The sequence below is a fragment of the Cavia porcellus genome, unplaced genomic scaffold, assembly GCF_034190915.1.
Source record: "Cavia porcellus strain 051 isolate PalLab524CR breed Dunkin Hartley unplaced genomic scaffold, mCavPor4.1 scaffold_12, whole genome shotgun sequence".
Lineage (NCBI taxonomy): Eukaryota > Metazoa > Chordata > Mammalia > Rodentia > Caviidae > Cavia > Cavia porcellus.
This window is the reverse complement of record NW_026947495.1, coordinates 54,171,013-54,191,934: the sequence shown is the minus strand read 5'-3', so window position 1 is coordinate 54,191,934 and position 20,922 is coordinate 54,171,013. Positions and strand designations below refer to the sequence as shown.

The 20,922-nt window shown below is 35.2% G+C and overlaps 1 protein-coding gene across 1 annotated transcript in view; it reads right to left on the bottom strand.

Moving 5' to 3' along the window:
* The window catches only part of Csrnp3 (cysteine and serine rich nuclear protein 3), a 187,684-nt gene that overhangs the window by 99,855 nt on the left and 66,907 nt on the right, over positions 1–20,922 (bottom strand). The gene's annotated exons all lie outside the window — the stretch shown is intronic.

Genomic DNA, 20,922 nt, shown 5'->3' with positions numbered 1-20,922 from the left:
TTTTCTGCTGCACAGATATTTGTGTGTGTGTGTGTGTGTGTGTGTGTGTGTGTGTGTAAAGACTTGGATTATCATCTTCCTAAAATATTTTCAAATTATCTAACATTATTTTTCTGAGATGGAAAATGGACTGTGAATTTCCAAATTTTAAAAAAATTTAGTTACTGAAGCTTAATAAAAGCATCTATTTCTTATTGTTTTAATAATCTGTCTGAATTGAATTGCTGTTTAAAAGCTTGTTGCTTGTCTCAATAAAAACCTTAGGACAATACTTGCAAAGTATAACAAAGAACACAGAAAGGGAAGTCAGAAGTACCATAAGTAATCATCAGAAAATAAATTTTTTTTCATAGTTAGATATAGCAATTTTAATAGACCTTGGGAATAATTCAGTAAAGAATGTATATACATTATATGCATATGCATTTTTACAAATGTGCACATACAGACCTACTTAAGCCATCAATCAATAAGAAATTACTGGAAAAACATTACGCTATAAACTTTTTATTGTCAACTGAAAACTTAAAAAAAAATTTAATCATGACAATAATAGACAAATGTAGCTAAATAGTCTAGTCTTTAAATATTGTGTCATAACGTCTTCCGTTATGATATTATCTGGAGAGTTAGCATTGATCTAGAATGTTTCATAACTTATACAGCAGATTTTTCTTAACATTAAAACAAATATTTAAATATGTTTTAAATGTCACCATTTTAATGCATTTGTTCCAAAATGTTCATGTTGGTTTATCCCTCTGCACACAAAAGCCACAATAAAGCTACAAACCTTTGACCATTAAAAAAAAAGGAAAGAAAGTATTCCTAGCTTATATCTTACATCTGGGTTCCTAAAGACATGTACATTACAGTTAATATCCTTGATGATGTCATCATGCTAATGTACAAGGAAATAAACAAAAGGCAGCCATTTTTTTTTCTCACTGCATCACTTCAAAACAGGGAAATAAAATGGTTGCCAAATGGAAGGAAAGAATCAGCAGAAAACCAAGTTACCTTCAGATTCTTAGGAGGTGATGATGGTGAGGGGACAAAGGATATGAGATTGAAAAAGATAACAATTGTGCAAATTTTATATATGTGTATACAGATAAACAATTTAATAATAAAAGCTACTACTAATGAAATGTATAAGATAATGAGCTAGTAGGACAAATTACCAGCTAAATAGTGGGTCTCCAATGGGAAGACTATATCTATAAAATTAATTTATTAAACATATGAGCTTGCTACATTCACTAATGTGTAAAAATATTTAAAGGTAGGCACAAGAACTAGAAATATCTAGAAAGCAGTAGAATGGATCATGAAATAGTAATAATTTCTACAGGTATAACACTGTCTTAAATAACACTGATGAGTCTTTGCAGTCTCTAATTCCTTAGTTTTCAAGCCTGTAAACCAGGAACATAAGGCATATTGTGGAACTATATAGCAATATTTTCTATTTCAATACTCTAATTTGACAGTAACAATTACCAATTAAGAGTTCTAAATAAAAATATAATATAAAATTTTGTGATTGTAAAATAATTTAAATGAATTATCCTAACAGACAAATATAGTAAATAGGACTTTTTGGAAATAATGTTTTTTTCCAATACAGAAAAGAGAGATCCATTTCAGAAGTAATTAGAATCTCATAAAACTGCCTCAAGATTAAAACAAATTACAAAATATGTCCATTCCTGCAATTAAAATTCTGGATTTCTCGGTTAGCAACATGGCATAAGAATTGCATCAAACATTTTCACATTATACAATGAACAATGGTCTCTGCTTATATAGTGGTTTCATCAGGCAAGAATTCTTTAAATTTGGAATTAACAGAGCAACACAAGATCATAGCTTAAAAGAGCAAATTCCATCCATGATTAAGAGGATGTTTTTGGATTGGGGGTTTAGCTAAGCAGCATAAATACCTGGCTAGCAAGCGTGAGGTCATGAGTTCGATCCCTGGTACAAAAGAAAAAAAGATGTTTTCATTTATGGTATTGAAAGTTGTGAAGTACGGATTTTCAACTTAGTATTGACTCTTGTTAGATTGGTTTATCTCTAACGGGAAAAGTGGCATTGCAGAAGCACTTTGTGTGCTCCCCTTTCCTATAAAACTAATAAAGTTTATAGGCACAGATTTATGCTAAGTGGATGATTACTTAAACGTTCTATGGCACAAAGGAAGATTTACTGACACCACCACCTGGAGCCATATTAACTGGCATTTATACCAGTACCTCCCGTTGGACTTAGCCTTGGTCAGGCTACATTTCATGCTCCTTCTTGGCACATTCAGGGGAGTCAATAATTTGGCTATGTCAGCCTCAAAATCCACGTTTAACTCAATTCAATAAAATAAACATGTAAGTTATCATGTACTAAATTCTAAGACAGTTGCTAGGGATAGAAAAATGAAATACAAATTGTTCCCAAAAAGGCCAGAGTCTCTTTAGCTTAAAAAATAAAGTAAAATAAAACACACGTGCAGAGCATGTTATTGGAAAGTGGTTATACAAAGACTTTTTCTCAAGTTTGACTATTTCATCAACTGAATATCCACTTTATGCAAAATCAATATAATTACTCAAAAAATTAGGCTTTCTTAAATATCAAAAAAATCATTACTGTGATTAAAATCATTTATCAAATGTCTTATTGTAAATTACTCTGTTACTTTTGGATCTTATAATCTAAAAGAGATACTATTTTTCTCATCATAAAGTGCCATATGTATTTGTGCTATTCCTCCGTCAAAAGGCAGAATTTGATTTCGTTTCTCTTTATTTGTAGCTGGCCTTAGTGATCTGCTTGACCATTAGAGGCTGCACAAGTTTTGAAAGTGACTAGGAAATAACAAAAGGAAAGTATTTACATTTTCTTCATGTGTCTTGCTCTTGAGTTAGGAGAAAATAATATAAGGAAAAGAAACATGTCCTAGTTATGTAAAAATAAAAAAAGTCATACAGTTTTGGATAATACAAACTAAAACTTAAAGCACACCTACTCATAAGCAGACACACCCTACAGGCATTACCAATGAAAATGAACAACTCTGTCAGACTTTAGCTTTCTGACTTTTCATCCTATTTGGATATAAGAATAACAAAACTGCAGATGTTATATCTAGCAGTCAGGAATGGCTACTCAGAATGAAGCAGGTTAAACGTTAGGAATTGCTCTGTGATTGTGGTTACTGTGTCTACAATATGTACATAAATCATTTGAACATGGCTGCAAAGAACTCTTCATGCAAAGTGACCCAGAAGAGAAAGGATCCAGATTTTCCCTCACCCTTCAATTTCTGTCACTACAAAGGCGTTAGAAAAACAGCATTTCTCAACAGAAAAGAGCAAATGAAGCAAGTCTTCTCTCAGAGAACTCAAAGGGTAGGTTTAATTTTTAAAGACCAACAAGATACTTATAATGTTTTCTAATGCTGAACCATGTATATACATTGGGACAAAATAAAGTATGGAGTAAAACAATATATACTAACATCAGTCATGAACTGAACAGGTAAAACAAAGACTAATAGGAATGATGGCTTTTCCATGTCAATGGAAAGTTTATATCATAAGTGAGAGGGCTACAAAACTACTTTTAAGGATAAGACATAATTTTAAAAGATTTTTGAATTTTAGTTCACCAACACAAGTCCACAAATACTCGGCAATAGAATAAATGCAATCTGACTTGCACAACAAAGACACAGAAATACCACTGGTGTATTACTTGTCTGGGTTGATTCATTAACTTATTCATTTTATAACCACTGAGTACTAATGCTTAGAACTGTGTTTAATGCTTTTTTAAAGGCAAGATGTTGTAGCCTGCAAGCTGTATGGCTGTCCTAGAGGCAGGGACTGATATACAGAAAGACAATATATAATGAAATAAATTCTGTAACTGAATAACATATCAGAGTATAAAGACAGAAGTCTTACAAATAGCTAATAGTTATGAAGCACTCACTAAAATCCAAGAGTTTTACATGTGGCAGTGAACTCATATAACCATCACAGTCCTAGGAGGAGCTACTTTTGCCATCTCCTTCTTACAGATGAGCTCAGATAACAGGCTGGGGTCAGTGATGTGCCAAAGGATAGAGTCCATTCAAACTGAAGCTGTGATGTCTTAACCCATTGCAGCTCCGTTGGAAATATTACCCAGCATCATCACAATAGGCTTTCCAGAAGGTGACATGGGAAATCCAAACTAGAAAAAAGAGCAAAATAAAAGAAAGCAAATAGGAAGTAGGGAGATAGATCTTAAGAGACGGAAAAGGGATCAAGAAGTTGAGAGAGGGGAAGGAAAGGGGATGAAGAAAGGAATTAAGATGTGTTATGTACATGAACCAACTCTGTGCGAGGAACTCAGTCATATATACTAATAAAAAGTAGAATAATAAAAAGAAAAAACAGGTTTTATGGCAGGGGTCCTTAATCCTTCCAGCTCATTAGGAACCAGGCCACATGGTAGAAAGTGAGCAGTAGGTAAACAAGTGACACTTCATCTGTATTTATAGTCGTTCCCACGGCTTGCATTACTATCTGAGCTTTAGCTCCTACCAGATCTGCAAGCATGGAAGATATTCATAGGCTCTCATATCCTACTGTGAACAGGACATGCGGTGCATCGAAGTTTCATGTTCTTTTGAGTCATTTCAAACCATCCACTGCCCCTTACCACAATCTGTATAAAAACCATCTTCCAAGAAATTTGTTCCTGGTGCCAAAAAGTTGGTGAACTCCTAACTGAAGGGAAGGGTGGAAGTTCTTTCCTTGAAAAAGAGATGAGTATTTTAGGCACAAAGGCTAAAACACATACAGATTTTGAGGCATGACTAATGCATGTGTGAAAGAAACTAAAAAATTCACTCTGAAAATAGAAGTTTATTTGATCTTGACAGGATTGTGCATTTGCAATGCTGGCATGTTTGGAAGGCATCTCAGAGTCAGTGTGTAGTCGTCCAGGGTATTTAAGGGGCTCGATTACATGTGTGTTTTAAGTAACTCTGGAATCCTTCAAAAGAATGAATTGGAGAGAGAGCCACTGAAATATCGGAAAAAAATTCTAAAACTCTAAGTACAACCCTGTACGGAAAAGAAAGTGAGGGAAGAGAGAATCAGTAGACACTTAGATGGGAGCAGAGGGAGAATTCTGAAACTGGTGTTTTTAATGTGGGAGACGGAATGGATGGTACCAGGAGCAAAAGAGTAAAAACGTGAAAAACAGTTTAAGCATAGATCCATTTGATGCTAAACTTGAAACCCTACCATATACCAAGCAAAAGTCCAGGTGTAACGGTACGGGAGGCAATCTTGGCTCCTCAGTATACAGTTGCTGATAGAGAAGAAGCTCATAGGCAAAGTCCACGATCCACATACAACTTACCTTCATCACAGCTAAATTTTAAGGGTGTACCTCAATCACCAGATTAAAGATGAAGGAGGAACGAGGAGCAGCTATAAAACTTTAAATGTGAAATACCATCGATTGAACTTAATTGTAATGTTTATGTAAGAAAATTACATAACACTGTTATATACAGATTAAAATCATGCTCCTGATCAAGAAAATCTACCTTCATGCTTTGTATTAATCATACAACATGAATAAATATAAGACATAAATTAGATTTCTCCTTTAGATAAATGCATTAATGAGTTTGATTCCAAGACCTGCTATTAGTATTAATGGCATATAGTCAGGTTCCTATTTAGTAATTATTTATGTCTGTTTTCTTTTGAGGAGCACTATTACATGAAACCATGATTTAAGCATATTTGACACTGGGTTTTATTTATAGAGGAAGGAAATTATGTAGTTTTATTATACCAAGGTATTATTTTTAAGTACATACGTTATCATAGTATATCTGTCTTCTTAATAGTAGAAAGTGGTTGTATTTAATTTAAGCAGTCTGACTAACAGATAGTCTTTTCATTGTCTTTTTTTTTTTTATTTAAAGAAAAGGAAACGAAAAAAAATACATGGAAATTAAAAAAAAAAGGGTAGAAATAATTCTAAATTACAGACAAACAAAAGGTAAGAAATTGCCAGTTGATAAGTTACAAATTGTCATCTTCGAAATGGCTGTTGAGGTTATAGAATTAAAGTATATAGAATGACATTCAAAAAAAAAATGACCCTACAAACCATTCTGCTCTATGGCCGAACAAAAGCTCTGTAATATGATTATCAGTCCCACCTATTTGTTTTACATCTCTAAGAGGATAAGGTTAACCATATCAAAACAGAACAGAACATTTTAAAAAAAAATAAAAAAAACAATTTAAAGAAATACAGATTTCAAAGCAAGTCCACTGGAGATCTACCTTATCTAACTGTCTCTAGCTTCTTACAAATAGTTGTCCCTAACTTCACCCACTTTATATACTTATTGCATATTATAGAACTAATCAAATCATTACAGGATGATGGAGTCTTTTTAGGTCCTCAAGTTCCAAATTAGGGAAAACAATACCAACTACCATCGCATCTCTCATTCTCTTTGTGATAGCCGTCCCCATCTCTGCATATGCTGAAGTTGAGCTGAAGAAACCAGTCCAGAGTCATTTTAATCAGCAAGCAATAGATTGCTAGAATTTATATTATAATGCTACAAAATAAGCCTCGGGTTTTTCAGGTTTCTTCCTCAGAGTATTTGTTCCTATCCTCTCTGTATTATAGGGAAAACCAAGTCATAACAAGACAACGAAACAATTTCCTAGATAATCATGCAATGGATAGGACTTATAAAACTATAATATAAATGATCTTCCGTAGCTACTATGTTTTCTCTTGTTATTTTCAATAGATTTGTCGACAACACTGGCTTATTATAGTTAAACATACTATCACCTATTTTTATAAAAACTTATCTTTGACTGCATTGTAGTATTTGAGAGCTGTTACTGATTCATACCAGTATGGATATCCTTTACATCTTGTCATGCTCAGAGTAGTTTCCTCTACTTTTAGGGTTGATTCTAACACGCATACCGATTTCAAATAGGATCAGTCAAGGCCAACCAATAGTCTTATGATTCAGATACAATTAAGATCAGTCATAGTAAGACAATGTAAGTAATACAGAATTTCAGCCTAAGTCAATAGGAAAGTAAGGATAGTTCATACTCTGGTAGTTTAGAACATCAATCTGCCATTGAAGAAAAGCGATTAGCCTTCTAAACAAGCTAGTAAAAAGCTGTTTCTATCAAAATCTCAATAAACTGGATTGTCTTAAGATTTTTCTTATGTGAATAGCCAATCATGTGGGATTAAACATAGAAGTGTAAACACCTTTAGTGGAAATATTATGACCACTAATAACTTTAGCTGAAAACATAGATACTATAGCCATAGCTGCTAGTTGTAGGTCATATCATGATTCAGATTTTTGCCTCTTTCATTATAAATGATTAGCTATGGGATATGCAATCATGATGACTGAGACAAAAATTGGGTATTATACTGGATTGTACTGTTTCCCAGCCACACATAGCAAACTGATTTAAAACTCTCTGTGTGTATTTTTTACATTAGTACATTATTTGTTTGACTCAAGAAGCCAGTTACAAACATCATTGCAGTTTAGTATATTATGTGGCCACTGTGAAATGAGATAGTAGCAATAAATTTATGGTTTAATGGAATACAAAAAGAAGAAGTTCTTAAATACACAGATACTTTAAAACTCATATTTATAATAAGTAAAATTTAAGATCACCTAAATATACTTAAAATGTATTTATTAATGAATGTACTGGAATATCAGTCATTAAAGTCAGAATCATCATTATGCAAAAACAGTAAATAAAGTTCCAAAAATGATAAGTGAAAAAATTTACCCAAAATACAAATATGGTCATAACTAACATATGTTTATTTAGAATACAAAGAGAAACAGAAGAGAATTAAGAAATTATATCACAACTCTATACAACTGATACTTTATATCCTTCAGTTTTTCAACCAGATTCAACCACTTAAGAAGTATTTGAAAAATATTGTATTTGTATTCAAATAGTACACACTTGTCCCTTGTAATTATTATCTAAAAGCTATTTAAATAGCATTCACATTTATTAAGTATTAGTATTAATCTAGAAATTATTTAACATATAGGAAGACTGTATAGGTAATACACAAACCCGACAGCATTTTACACAAGGGACTTGTGCATGTGGATTTTACTGTCCAAATTAGAGGTCTGCCCATGAATATGAGGGATGATTATATTTTAAATATATATAAGCATAAAATAACTGAAAAAAATAAAATAATAAAATATTATCTCTGGGAACTAGGTGATAGATTGTTTTGTTTTTTAACTTTGACTTTGTCTCTATTTTCTAAGTTTTCCGGGTTTTGTTACTAGTACATTTGCAATATTTAATGACATTTATACTGGAATTTGTTATACTAAAATTAATTTAAAAATTAATAAAACCATCTAAAGATAAGAATGCTGTTTAAACAATTTCAGCTGCTATAAGTTCAAGCTTTTCGATACCCAGAAAACTGATCTCTTTCCCCACTCTCCACCTTTAGGCTGGATTTGATGTTTGATGCCTCTCTGTCTGACATGCTCCCTAAAGACCTGACTGTTTTTGATAGAGGAGCATTCCAATTTAGCATTTCTTCAAGTAACCATACACTAGGTTGCTTTTTTGAATTTGCTTTCCAGGTACTACAAAGAGGTTCACATATCCACTCTCACTGTCTCTCTGAGGGGCAATGGACCAAAAGAGATGATTCAAAGTGGCACATTAAGACACCAGTGAGTGACAATACTGAATCAGCTCCCAAGCCCCACATTGTAATAAATCATTTTACCTGCTAGGAGGTGGAGGGAGGCTGAATTTTTTTGCAAACATACACATACACAACCATGGCAAGAGAAGGGTGGGGACATATACTTGTTTACTTTAGAGGAAGATCTCAAGAATTTAGAATATTTGTATCTGGGCATCACACATTTCTAGTTAAAATTTAACAGTCAAAAAATGAAATAAAACAAAACAAGGTAAAAGCATCTAACTGGGAAAAAAAATTAGTGTCCTCAACCAAGTTTCCTTGGAAACTGCCCGGGAGGCTAAAGTCCAGCAGATGAACTCTTGCTTTCTTGTTATCCTAGGGAGGCCTAATGCTGAAGATTTCTAAGCCTGAACACACTACCAAGGACCTGTGATATGTTTACTAATTGATACTTAAAAAGAACCAATCATTCTATAGTTGTAGAATGCTTCCCAGGCAACAATTTGATCAGTAGCTTTTAATCTGTCAAGTGTCTGGATAGAAGCTATTGTCAAGCACAGGAGTAAATATCCTATTTTTTTCTCCTCCATCAGGTAGTCTTCCTCTGCAGTCATACTCTTTACTAATGTGTATGTATTTCAAAAAAGATAACTAATAAGCCGAGACCTCAAGGACAAAGGCCCTACCTTTTCCATGTTTAAACCAAAAGTCCACTTCAAGTGTTTCCCATTAGGAATGCTCAATAGTCTCAAGTGAGTTCTTGTGAAAGTGCTTTCAGAAATAGATACAAAGTGTACACAAGATAGACATCTTTGGGATGTTTGATAGTGCTGGTGAAATTTAGGTTCCACAGAGGATGGAATTGTTGTTTGATGCAGGCTTTCAGTTTGTGTTTCTTGAGCTTGTCTAAAACAAAACAGATGAAAAGCTGGAGATATTACACTTTCTCCTCCCCCAACAACAGTTACAAGAATTGGATCAGACAAGATATCTTGCAATTTTTCCCTTCTTGCAGCTGTTCCACAGCTGGTAACACATTTTTCAGCCTTGTTAAAAATTTCTCCTACTGATAAAACTTCTTGGGCTTTCTTCTTAGGCACCAATCATCATTTACTATGCTCACTGTCAACAACTTTTCTCCCTTGCCTTCTTTTCTTTCAAATGCAGAAAAGATACCCTTCAGCCTGTCTCCAAGACCAAGAGCAGTTCTTGGAAGTTCGCATACCCTTGGCAATCGAACAATTTCTTTAGAGTTACAGGGAGAATTGTTTTGGAATAGGGACAGGAACATATCAAGCAGTGCTCAGGCTTTTCTAATGGGCCACTACGAACATTTTCACAATTTAGATCAACATATCTGCCAATATGTAAGTCCCTTTAAGAATACTATTTCTGTCAACAGAAGCTTCCTGTCAATTTATGGTACATGTTAAAGTTATTTAACTTACACTACCATGTCCATGTGCTAATTACTGGCATATGTAACAGAGCTATTTATATAATCCATTTAGAATGAATTTCCTTGGACTTTAATAGTATTTAACGTAAGAAATACTATGGATAAAGAATGTGGTATTTGTACACAATAGAGTACTGCTCTGCTATATAGAAAGTTAAATTTTAATCATTTGTAGGAAAATGGATGCATTCCGAGACTGTAATATTGAGTGAATGAAACAGACGTGCAAGTTTAAATACCACATGGTTGCTCCTATATGGGAAACCCAAATTATAAACAACAAGCAAAGCATAAAGACGATAGGAAGGAGGGAGTACAGCTTGTTCAAATAGGAAGAAGATCAAGAGATGAAGGGAAAGAGGGGCTGGGGAGCAAAAAGGGATGAAAAAGGACGGAAGGTGTGTAGGTGCATGTATGTACTACTAAGTTTTTTAAAGTAGGAATTCCCCATTGGCTTTTTATTACACTGTCTCTTCTTTTCTCTGAAGGCAAAGTACACAGTTTGCTGGGGAAAATACTAAAATTACAATTTTGTTGGAGAACATTTCATAGGGCAAAAGAGATTCTAATGTGGTAACAATTTTATAAACACAGGTGTTAAAGTCATAGAAAAAAGTACATGTAATTTAATACTATTTAAATATTGAAAAATTCCAAATGAACATTCCAGTTTGGATGCAATGAATAAAAAATTGCAAAAATTGATACAACTTTCTGTAGGCTATTAAGAACAAGACGACAGGTGCCTATAACCCAGAGTCAGAAGAGGGGGTAGCAGAGATGTGAGCCCAAGGCTAGTCTGATCTACCTAAAGAGGTTTTGTCTGAAGAAACAAAACATGGGTTGGGATGTAGCTCAGTGGCTCAGTGCTTGCTTAGCATGTGTCAAACCCCGGCTCAATTCCCAGTGCCACAGAAACACACACAAACAAACCAATTAAAGTGTCAAAGATAAAGCATTATAACACAACTTGATTTTCCTCACTGGCACAACTATTGATTTTATCACACATCCATTTTCTTTACTTGTAAATGTCTCTGGGACACCTTCCAAGAACAGCCCCTAGTAAATTACAAGTCGTTCATTTTAAAATAATGTCAATTTCCCAGTATTTATCTTGGTCCAATGTATTTAATTTTTTTTACCAGGTAGAAAGCCAAAAATTAATATAGTTTAAACTATGTACAACTGATGACCATATTCTATTTCTCCCAGCCTTCTTCTATGAAAAATCTAATATAATTAATCAAAATCTTAAAGTTATAGTTCTATCAGTAGAGATCAACAATTGTCGGACTGTATTTTCATTGTTTCTTTCACCATCACAAACCAAATTCTCTACTTTCTAGTACTCAAACAATGTATTTAAGAGGGTGGCAAATCACTAAATAACTTAAATTTTGTATGTACTGAAATATAATGAAAATAACATTTAAAACTCCTCAAATTCTCATCTGAATTTACTTTTTTTGGTTTTTGTTTTCTTCTTACCTCTCTTTTCTGTCTTTCTCTCCTTCTCTTTCTCCCGATCTCTATCCTCTACTATATCACTTTACTATAAGTCTCTATGATCTTGTATATGATAAAGATGAGTTTATAGATTAGAGGCTATGACACAGTACTAGGAAATGTGTCTCGTTACTAATATGTCATGAGTTGCGTGCACAGATGTACTCTCTGTCACTGGGAACTATACCACTATCATCAGTCACTTAGAGAATCCCTTTCAGCGATCTATGCCCAGTAGAAGATTAATGATAAGGATGAGCATGCCGAGATGAATATCATTATAGGTCATCACATGTATAACTCCCTTGGAGATGTGAAGATTTATTGGTGGGGAATAAAGAACATGAGATAACTGAGTGCTTGCAAAATTTATTTTCACATTCACAATAGATTGAGTAATAGAGTAAAATCACTGGTATTTTCACATATGTGCTGCTTACTTTTTCAGTAAACAAGAGCATGCTGGTTATTTGGCCAATGAGATGAATATATGTGTATTCATGAAATAGTATGTGTGTGTGTGTGTGTGTGTGTGTGTGTGTGTGTGTGCGCGCATGCACATGCGTCCATCTTACAAGCTCATTTTATCTGGAAGATTTCCCCTTATTAAATGATGGAATGATCGACTTCTTTCCTAAAACTATTTTTACAATGTAAGTATCAATTTTAAATGGTATAGAAATAATCCTCCCTAGAGGCAGAGGAAATTTCTCTGGCTTCTGTATAGCATTTTTGAAAATATGTGTGCTATAATAAAAGGTACACTTTCAGTTAATTAAGTAGAGCATTCTTGTGCTTTCAGATAACTCTACCAGCCATTATAAACTCAAATCTTTTCAGCTTCCAGGCTGGCCATGGGTTTGTGTGTGCAGGTGTTAAGATCCTAGCAGCAGTGACCCTGGCAGTGATTGAAAGCCTAAGGAATCCCACGGTGCTTGAGGAATAAAAGAACTCAGGTTTTCTTCACCTCCTACTCCCTAATAATTTTGTCCCTCTTAAATTATCAACTCTCTATGTGGTTTTCATTTTCTTTTTTTCACTGTTAGGCACCTTTTTGAAGATTTGCATTCATATTTTATATTTGTATAGTACTTGTTCCCAAAATCCTTTAGTGCTTTACATAAATATTCAGGCTGAAAAACAGAAAACCAGATTAATTTTAATGTTAATTTTAATGTTAATGTACATTGACTTCATTTAATGAACCAAAAATTAACAAAATAAAAAGCCAGCTTCCGTTTCCCTCACACCTCTAAACATTAACATCAAACTTTAATAAATGTGAACCTGGATAGTCAGAGCATTAGATGCAAGGCCCTAAGGGCAGAGGTTTCTAGGAATGTGCTTATAATAGAGCTTCACCTGGGATTCAATTAAATATTTAGTGAGAGTGGCTGACAGAAAGGTGCTGAGCACAGAGCTGTGACCTAAGCAGGGATGAATACCGCGCAGTTTTTGTCCTCTAGAATGACATGATCAATGACAGTTCAACACAGTTAGCTTACAGCGCGCGGTGTGTGTGGTGAGGGCTGGGGTCTCCCTCCCCTTCTCCTCCAGCACCTACACAGTCTGCATTTGCACAATCCTGTCACCCTTAGCGCTGGTTTCATGGGGTGAAGCATCCTTTTATTTTCTTGTTCAAGGCTAATCCTCCTTATGTGTCCTTGATCCTGTTTTCTCCCTAACTCCCTCTCCCTCACTCTGCAGAAATCATTCCATAAAGCAAGGGTCAATAAAGTTTCTTTTTTTCCTGTTAAAGGTCAGATAGTAAATATTTTAGGCTTTGGTAAGGCATATGGTCACTATCACAGATACTTATGTCTGTTGTAATACAAAAGCCAACAGTAGATACAGGAATATACAAATCTATAAATGTATGGAAAATGTTTGAGTCTGTGTGCTAGTGAATATATATGTGTATATACACATATAATCTTGAATGTCTTAAAAACATCATTTGTCACAAAGCTTTTTAATTTTTAAGTCATTTAAAATATAAAACTCTTTTTTTGTTTATCCGGTTGGTTTTTTTATTTTTCAATGTTGTTTGTTTGTTGGCTTTTTTTGGTTTGAAGTTACATAAAAGTACCTAGTGAATCAATGTCCTGAATGTCACAGTGTGCCGACTCCCAGAGCGCCGCTTCTTCTTCTACTTCCTCCTAACTTACAGTCATATTAACGAACACACTAAAAATATTCAGCAATGATTCCAAACATCAACCAATGAATCTGGATTCTGACTCGTAGAAAAAATAGTCTGGCCACCCTGAGCTGGTGTAGGCAATAAACAACTAACAGACAGTCACAAAGTGCTTCCTAGGCTGCCATCTTCACCATGCTTCAATTCTTTCTTTTTAAGATCCAATTTTTTGAAAATTATTCTAATTTTGCATCTCCTATCCATTTTTCAGTGAAGATGTACTCAAAATCCTTTCAACACTAGCATATCCAGGGGAAAGCACTTCTTTGTTTTTTCATCTCTTTGAAAATGTTCCATTTCTATTGCTAAATTATCCTTTTTTTTCTGTCTCCAACTTTTGGTTCTCGGTTGTTATGGCAAGCCTTACTCACCAATATCCTAGAAGTCAGAATTTCCCATAGTGCTCAACCTACTGTTTCCTGATCTTCTTGCCTTGAGAGTCTGACCCATTCTCAGGATTTTAAAATTATTTATTTTGGGGTATGTGCTGGGATTGAACCCAGAATCTCATGTATGCTAAGCAGCTGCTTTACCATTGAGCTGTATCTTTGGCCCCACCACAGTTTAGATTTTTTTTTTTTTACTTTAAAGTAGAGTTTAGGATTGAAACTAGGCCCAGGCAAATACTATGCAAAATGTTTCATTACTGAGCTACATCTCTAACTCTATTCTCAGGGTTTGACTTTACTTTTCATGCATGTGACTTGTATGTCCACATCTTTAGCCTTAACATCACCTTCGACTTCCAGACTTGTTTCATCAAATTGAACTTCCCATAGGCATTGTGAAGTCAATGGAAGAAACACGGAAGCTGTAGCCATTCCCATCAGACACTCCCTTCTAATATCCCCTATCTTTGTCCAGCATTACTTCTAGTTTCTGAATACAAGAAATTAAGAATCACCCTCAATGGTTTCCTGCCTCACTGCTAATTCTACAGAATTAGTTACCAATCACCACTGACTTTTCCTCCACATGTTCCTCAATTTCTCACTTTTAACAACATCCCTACTACAGCTGTCTTGGTCTGGGCTTCCTGCCTAAGTGGACTAGATCAACTGCACAGGTCTAGTTATTGCTGGCCCTCTTCACGGTGCTTCTATATGGGCAATTTAAGCACAATGTAAACCAAAGAACTCCCCTGCTTAGCTCCTGAATAGCTCATTACTACGATAGTTAGAATGGACTCAGACATTCTTTAGGGACAGAATTATCTCCATGAAGTTTCATTCTAATCAGAATAGGACAAAGAAGGGACAAACAATAAACATATAAAAATGAATGACATATATAATGTCATATAAAGGTAAGTGTACGAGGGATGGGGAGTGGAGTGCTGGAGACAGGAAGTGGTCAGCAAATTTTCTTGTGAAGGCCTCCTTAAAGGAGGCCTTCTCTGAGCCAGGATATGCCAGCAAAGCCCTGAAGGAAGTGAAGAAGTTAGAAATGATAATATCTGGGACAAAGAGAATTTCAGAAAGAAGAAATATCAAATGCAAAGAATTTGACATTTCCAAGAAAGAACCAGGAGGCCAGCATGGTGAAGAATGAGTAAGTAAAAAGGTAAGGAGATGAGAGCTGTGGGTGGTGTGTGGAGGGAGTGAGAGGAGCAGGGGCAGTGCTGCCACCTGTGCCCCTTTGAAAAGACTTCAAGTAGAATAGAGAGTCATTGGAGGGTCTTGAGTGCAATTGGAGATGATATGAATAAAGTTCACAGCAACAATGGCTATCTTAAAAATCCTCCATAGAAGGCAGCAAAAGAAACAGGAGCTAGTAAAGAGTTTATTGCAATAAACCAGATAAAAGATGATGGTGGCTGGATCTTACAGCAGTAAGAAATAGTTTATTGTGTGAGGACTACAGGCAAAATGATTTGGTGGGTATACGTTGAGGGACAGAAGAAGAGACAGTTTGACTCCTGGGATTCTCCTCTGTGCAACTGTAGGATGGTGGTGAGCAGTGCCTGCTAGGAAAGTCTGCAAAGGTTATCTGAGGAATGGGTAAGACAGGAGTTCAGATTAGTTCAAATCAACTTCAAGATGCTTATTATGTATTCAAGTGGAGATGTCAAGTAAGTGGTTTATGTACATATAACTTAGAGTTCATGGAAGGATTTCAAGCTAAAGATAAAAATTTTCCAACGCATGGGTAATATTTAAAGCCTCTAGACTGTAGGTGGTGAAGACAGGCAGTCTGAAGACTAAGTCTTCTGCTCAGTTATTGGGGAAATGTGGAAGAACTAGCAACAGAGAAAAGTCTGAGAGGAGGAAAACCAGCACACTGTTGTTTCCTGGCAGCAAACCAAAGGAGGGAAAAAGGTAGGGCAATATGCAGCATCTTTGAGATGCACGACTAAGTAAACAACCCTCAAAAGCTCCTCTTGGTACTAAGCACAGAGCTGCAAATCTGTGATCCCAGTTGCTCAGAAGGATGAAACAGGAGGATTGTAATTGGAGGTCAGCCTGAACAACATAGCAAGATCCTGTCTCAAAGTAAAAACCAAAAAGGGCACAGGGGGCTGGATGTAGCTCATTGCTACCTGGATTCAATCCCCAGTACCACACACACACACACACACACACACACACACACACACACTACGGATATATCAAAAACTGGGAGACAAGTAGCTTTATAAACAAGCTACTGTACCCTGACAAACTGGTAATGTTGAAGAGGAAATCTCTGATCAGAAAGTATAAATAGCTCTTTCCAGAAGTTCAGCCATGTGGGTTCAGAAAAATGGAGCAGTGGATGGAAGGTAAAGTGTTTTTTTTTTTTCAAATTTTTAAATTTAAAAATAGTGTATTTATATGATATTTATAGAAATATATTCCATATACATAGCATATTCTAATTTATAGAAATTAATAATAAAGGGAGGTTCTTGAGATTCAGGAGAAAGAGAAATCTGTTGAAACAGTATCTCTGGATAGGCAACAAGGAATGAAATCTGTAAAACTTGAGTACTTAGCTTTGGTTAGGAGCACATACATTCAGCATAACAAGCTGAAAGTAGACAGGTTAAAGCGGAGAGCATAGGAAGTGCTTTTCTGCATCTATTTTCTTGGTGAAATTAGAAATAGAATTATTAACTGATCATTGAGATGTTGGGGAGAGTGCTGGGCTTCATGGTAGGCAAACAAGGAAAAACTTCCACATAAAGAAAAACTATATGGACCCAGGAAATAAGATTAGTGGTTACTATCCAGCTTTGGCTGAGATTTTGGTTATTCATTTAAATGGAAACAAATTAGCACAGCTGAGAATTTTTCTGTAGTTGTGTTTAGCTACATAAAAATAAGTGTACAATATACAGTGTTGGATCGAATCTGGAGTCGTGTCCACATGAGCTGTAGTTGAGTTGTACTCTCAAGAATGTGAAGACGTTATTTAAGAGTGAAAGTGAGATAAGGGCTGGAATCATCAGATGAGGAAGGCAGCATAGAAAGTCTATAGAATAATGTATAAAAGTACTAATAATTTCTAACTTTCAGGTTAGTGAAGATTAAAGCAGGTAAGAATATACATTGATTATTGGAGATCTGAGTTCATGATGAAATAATAACACAAAAACCTTTGATTTTCCTTCCATCATCCTGCTGACAGTCACTTGACTTTCTTTTGCCAAAACCAAAGTATATTTCACATTAATACTGATAACTGAGAATGACTTTTGTACTATAATGAATGTTTGGCTTTTGATCCAAATTACTGATTAAGATGGCTATAGGATTCTGAATAGAGTAGTACTAAGAACATGCGAGTCTGAAATTCTTGTGTTGAGTCTATTTTAGCATAAAATAAATTTATATTATTCATGTTATTAACCTAATTGTGACCCATTTATTTTTGAAAAACTAACAACATTTTGTGTCTTTTAATCGAACGTCCATTTGAAATATCCTGTTCAACATGTTTCTAAATGCAAGACCTGGGGAAAGGGAAGTGGTCACAGATTTTGTATCAGAACAGTCTTGGTCAGCAGTATACTTTGGAGAATATTATGCTTCATAAAGCCATCTTGAACCAAGGATATAAGTACACACACATTACATCATGTCATAAGAATCAGCAGGCTAGATTCTTTACTGCAAATAAATATGAATACTTTTCATACTCCTTATATTTATTGAATTTTCTGTCTTTTTTTTTTTTTTTTTAGTAAATCTTGACATGCTCTCTGAAATTTCTTCTATGTATCTGACTCATCTGAGAGCAACATGACATCACAGACTAAATTTGTATGGAGCTCTGCACTCTTCTTTTTGGAATGATCCATGTATTCTTTTTGTTACCAGAAGCAGAGTGATAACCCAGTGCTTCATGGTATAGCCATATAGTTTGCAAATCAGCACTTTAGTGAACATAATTCTTACTTAGAAAGTGCCACAGTTTAGATCCCTCTGAGAATTCAACTTCGTTCTGTTCCCAGATTTCTATTTTAGCAATGAACAGCTAGAATTAGAAAGGAATAGTTATTATCAAAATCTGTAGGGGTTTTGGGAAACTGCCTTCTGCCATTACCGCATATACCCAGAATATATGAAAGTTTTTAATGTGAAATTTTTCCATCCCCACTTGCAAGTGTAGCGCTGAGTGACAACAGAGAAAGAGAAGGAGAAGTACAGATAAGAAAGACAGTGGTGGGAATTCCCAGTATTGACTTGGGTATGGAGTGAGGCCAAAAGATTTGAGGAGAAAATAGATTAGACATTATGGAAATAGAGTTTGAGGGATATTTCATTTTCTTAGTGGGAACTTTGAAATGTCTGTCACAGCATTCTTTTATAGAGTTCCTAGTGGGTGGGGGGAGCATGTGACAGTGTGCCTAACTTAGGACTCTCAGTAGCGCTGAAATGACTGAGAGGGTTAGGTTGATGAGGTGGTGTGAACTAGGACCTTCCGCACCCAGCATGAGAATGACCTTGGGGTGAAATTTAAAGCTGAGACAGATGCAGTAAAGGGCCATAAAAGGTCTCCAGTCTGGAAGCAGATAACAGAATAGGGTATGAGAAGGTAGATTTTAGAGTCTGGCTTCAGAAATGAAAGAAAATAATCTTGAGGTAGAGAAAAGGAGGTTATGTGATAACGCAAATGCAAATCATGCAGAGACAATGTATTTAAGGAACGATATGACCTCCTCCACCATTTTATCAAACGGCTGTTCTTATTACACACAGATTCAGAGAAATTTTGCCTAAGGAGTGATGATGGCCTCCTTAGCAACAGCCAGCAAGCATGTGCAGGAGACAGAGGGAGAAACTAGGACAGCAAGGAATGGGCAAGGTTCAGGATCGACTGGGCCAAACTCATCCAGTGCAAATGCATCTACACTTGCCTAAATATAGAAACTTAAAAGAATTCGTGCCTTGACCGTGCCGTAGAAAACAAGCATGAGTGCATCTTCCTTTCTACCCAGCAAATGAAGGCTTTTTGGTTTGTTCTGTTGTCAACGGGAACAATGTGAACACATTTCAGTTCACATTTGTGTGAAACATAAAGCAAGTTAAAATGGCTAGAATTTATTTGTCCCAGGAAGACAATGGCTCTTAGCTGATTCTAAACTGTTGGCACTTAATTGAGCTGTTAAGACTATTCTCACTCTATTCAGAATGTACTGTCCACTCTGTTTTCTTTGGTTTTTCTTTCTCCTGCAGGCCTCCATCATAACTCATCCATAGGCTTCCGGAGATATTGAACTGCTCTCTGAAATCAGGTCTTATTTATCATAATATTCCAAAATATCAAAGTAATATTTTGCCTCCTTTCATTTGGCATCCATTTCTGTCTTTTTTCTCCTTATTTACGCATTGCCATTCACATTAACAAAGTGACAGATTTTTATCACTGTCCTTGTTCTTATCCTCATAAAATCATTAACAATGATCAAAATGGTCTGGAAGAATGTTTATCATTTTACTACACTGTAAATTGTGTGCTAAAGCCAAGGTTAGTAAGCTGCAATTACATATATAACGGCAATTCAATTACTAAAGATTTCTAAAAGGCTTCCTGCTCTCATATGCTGATTCTTTAGTGAGGAGTGACTACAGGAAAACCATGAGGTGGATTGGTAATTTTTTCTCTCCACATTTCCAAGGTCACTTTGATGATTCTCTAGGCATGTGATTCTCAATACAAATGTGAAAGGCTTCATCGTCTATGCCACATGACTACAGCAAAACTGAGAGCCCCTTTAAGCTGCATACAATGAATCTTCATTTTACTCGAGACCCTGGAGGGCCTTGTTTTCACGTTTTTTTCATGGATAAAAGTGTTTTCATGGCTAAAAAAAAATACAGTTTCTATCTTCCTGTCAGGCAAGATTGTGTTATGTTATCCACTCTTTCAATTCTCCCCACTTGGGGTGCTACTGAAAAGATATGACTTTTATCAATTTGGTGGAGATTTAAATGTAATAACAAAAAGTCACAACTGTTTATTGAGCACAATGTTATGTGTAATTTAGAAATAACACAGGCTTAACTAATGTCAACATGTAGGGGAATGGTTTATAGTCAATCAAAAATTCAATTGAATGCTGATGTTTTCTATGATGAAGAAGCTAAATTCTTCGTCAGCCCAACTTGGTAAGCAGACAATTGTTATTAGAATTGTTAGTTTGAATTCATTAACTATAAATGTAAACTTTCAAATTGCTCTCTTACATGTAAATTTTCATTTATTACCCTGACTTTCAACTGGCCCAATACATCAATAGATTTTAGTTTGTGAATCTCGGAAAGGTTACATTTTCATATTGGAATACAATAAATTCTAGTCCTTCTGGATTTCATAGAATGTGGAGGTTTATAATACAGTTTCTGTTAGCACAGATTATAAACAAAGTCACCTTCACAATATGAATCACTAACTCAAAATTGTCCCTTCAGGGCTTTTCAGGGTAATCTCAATATTTCTGAGAGTAGATTAAGTAGGCAGAATTTGGGAAGCCAAAAGTAGGTTC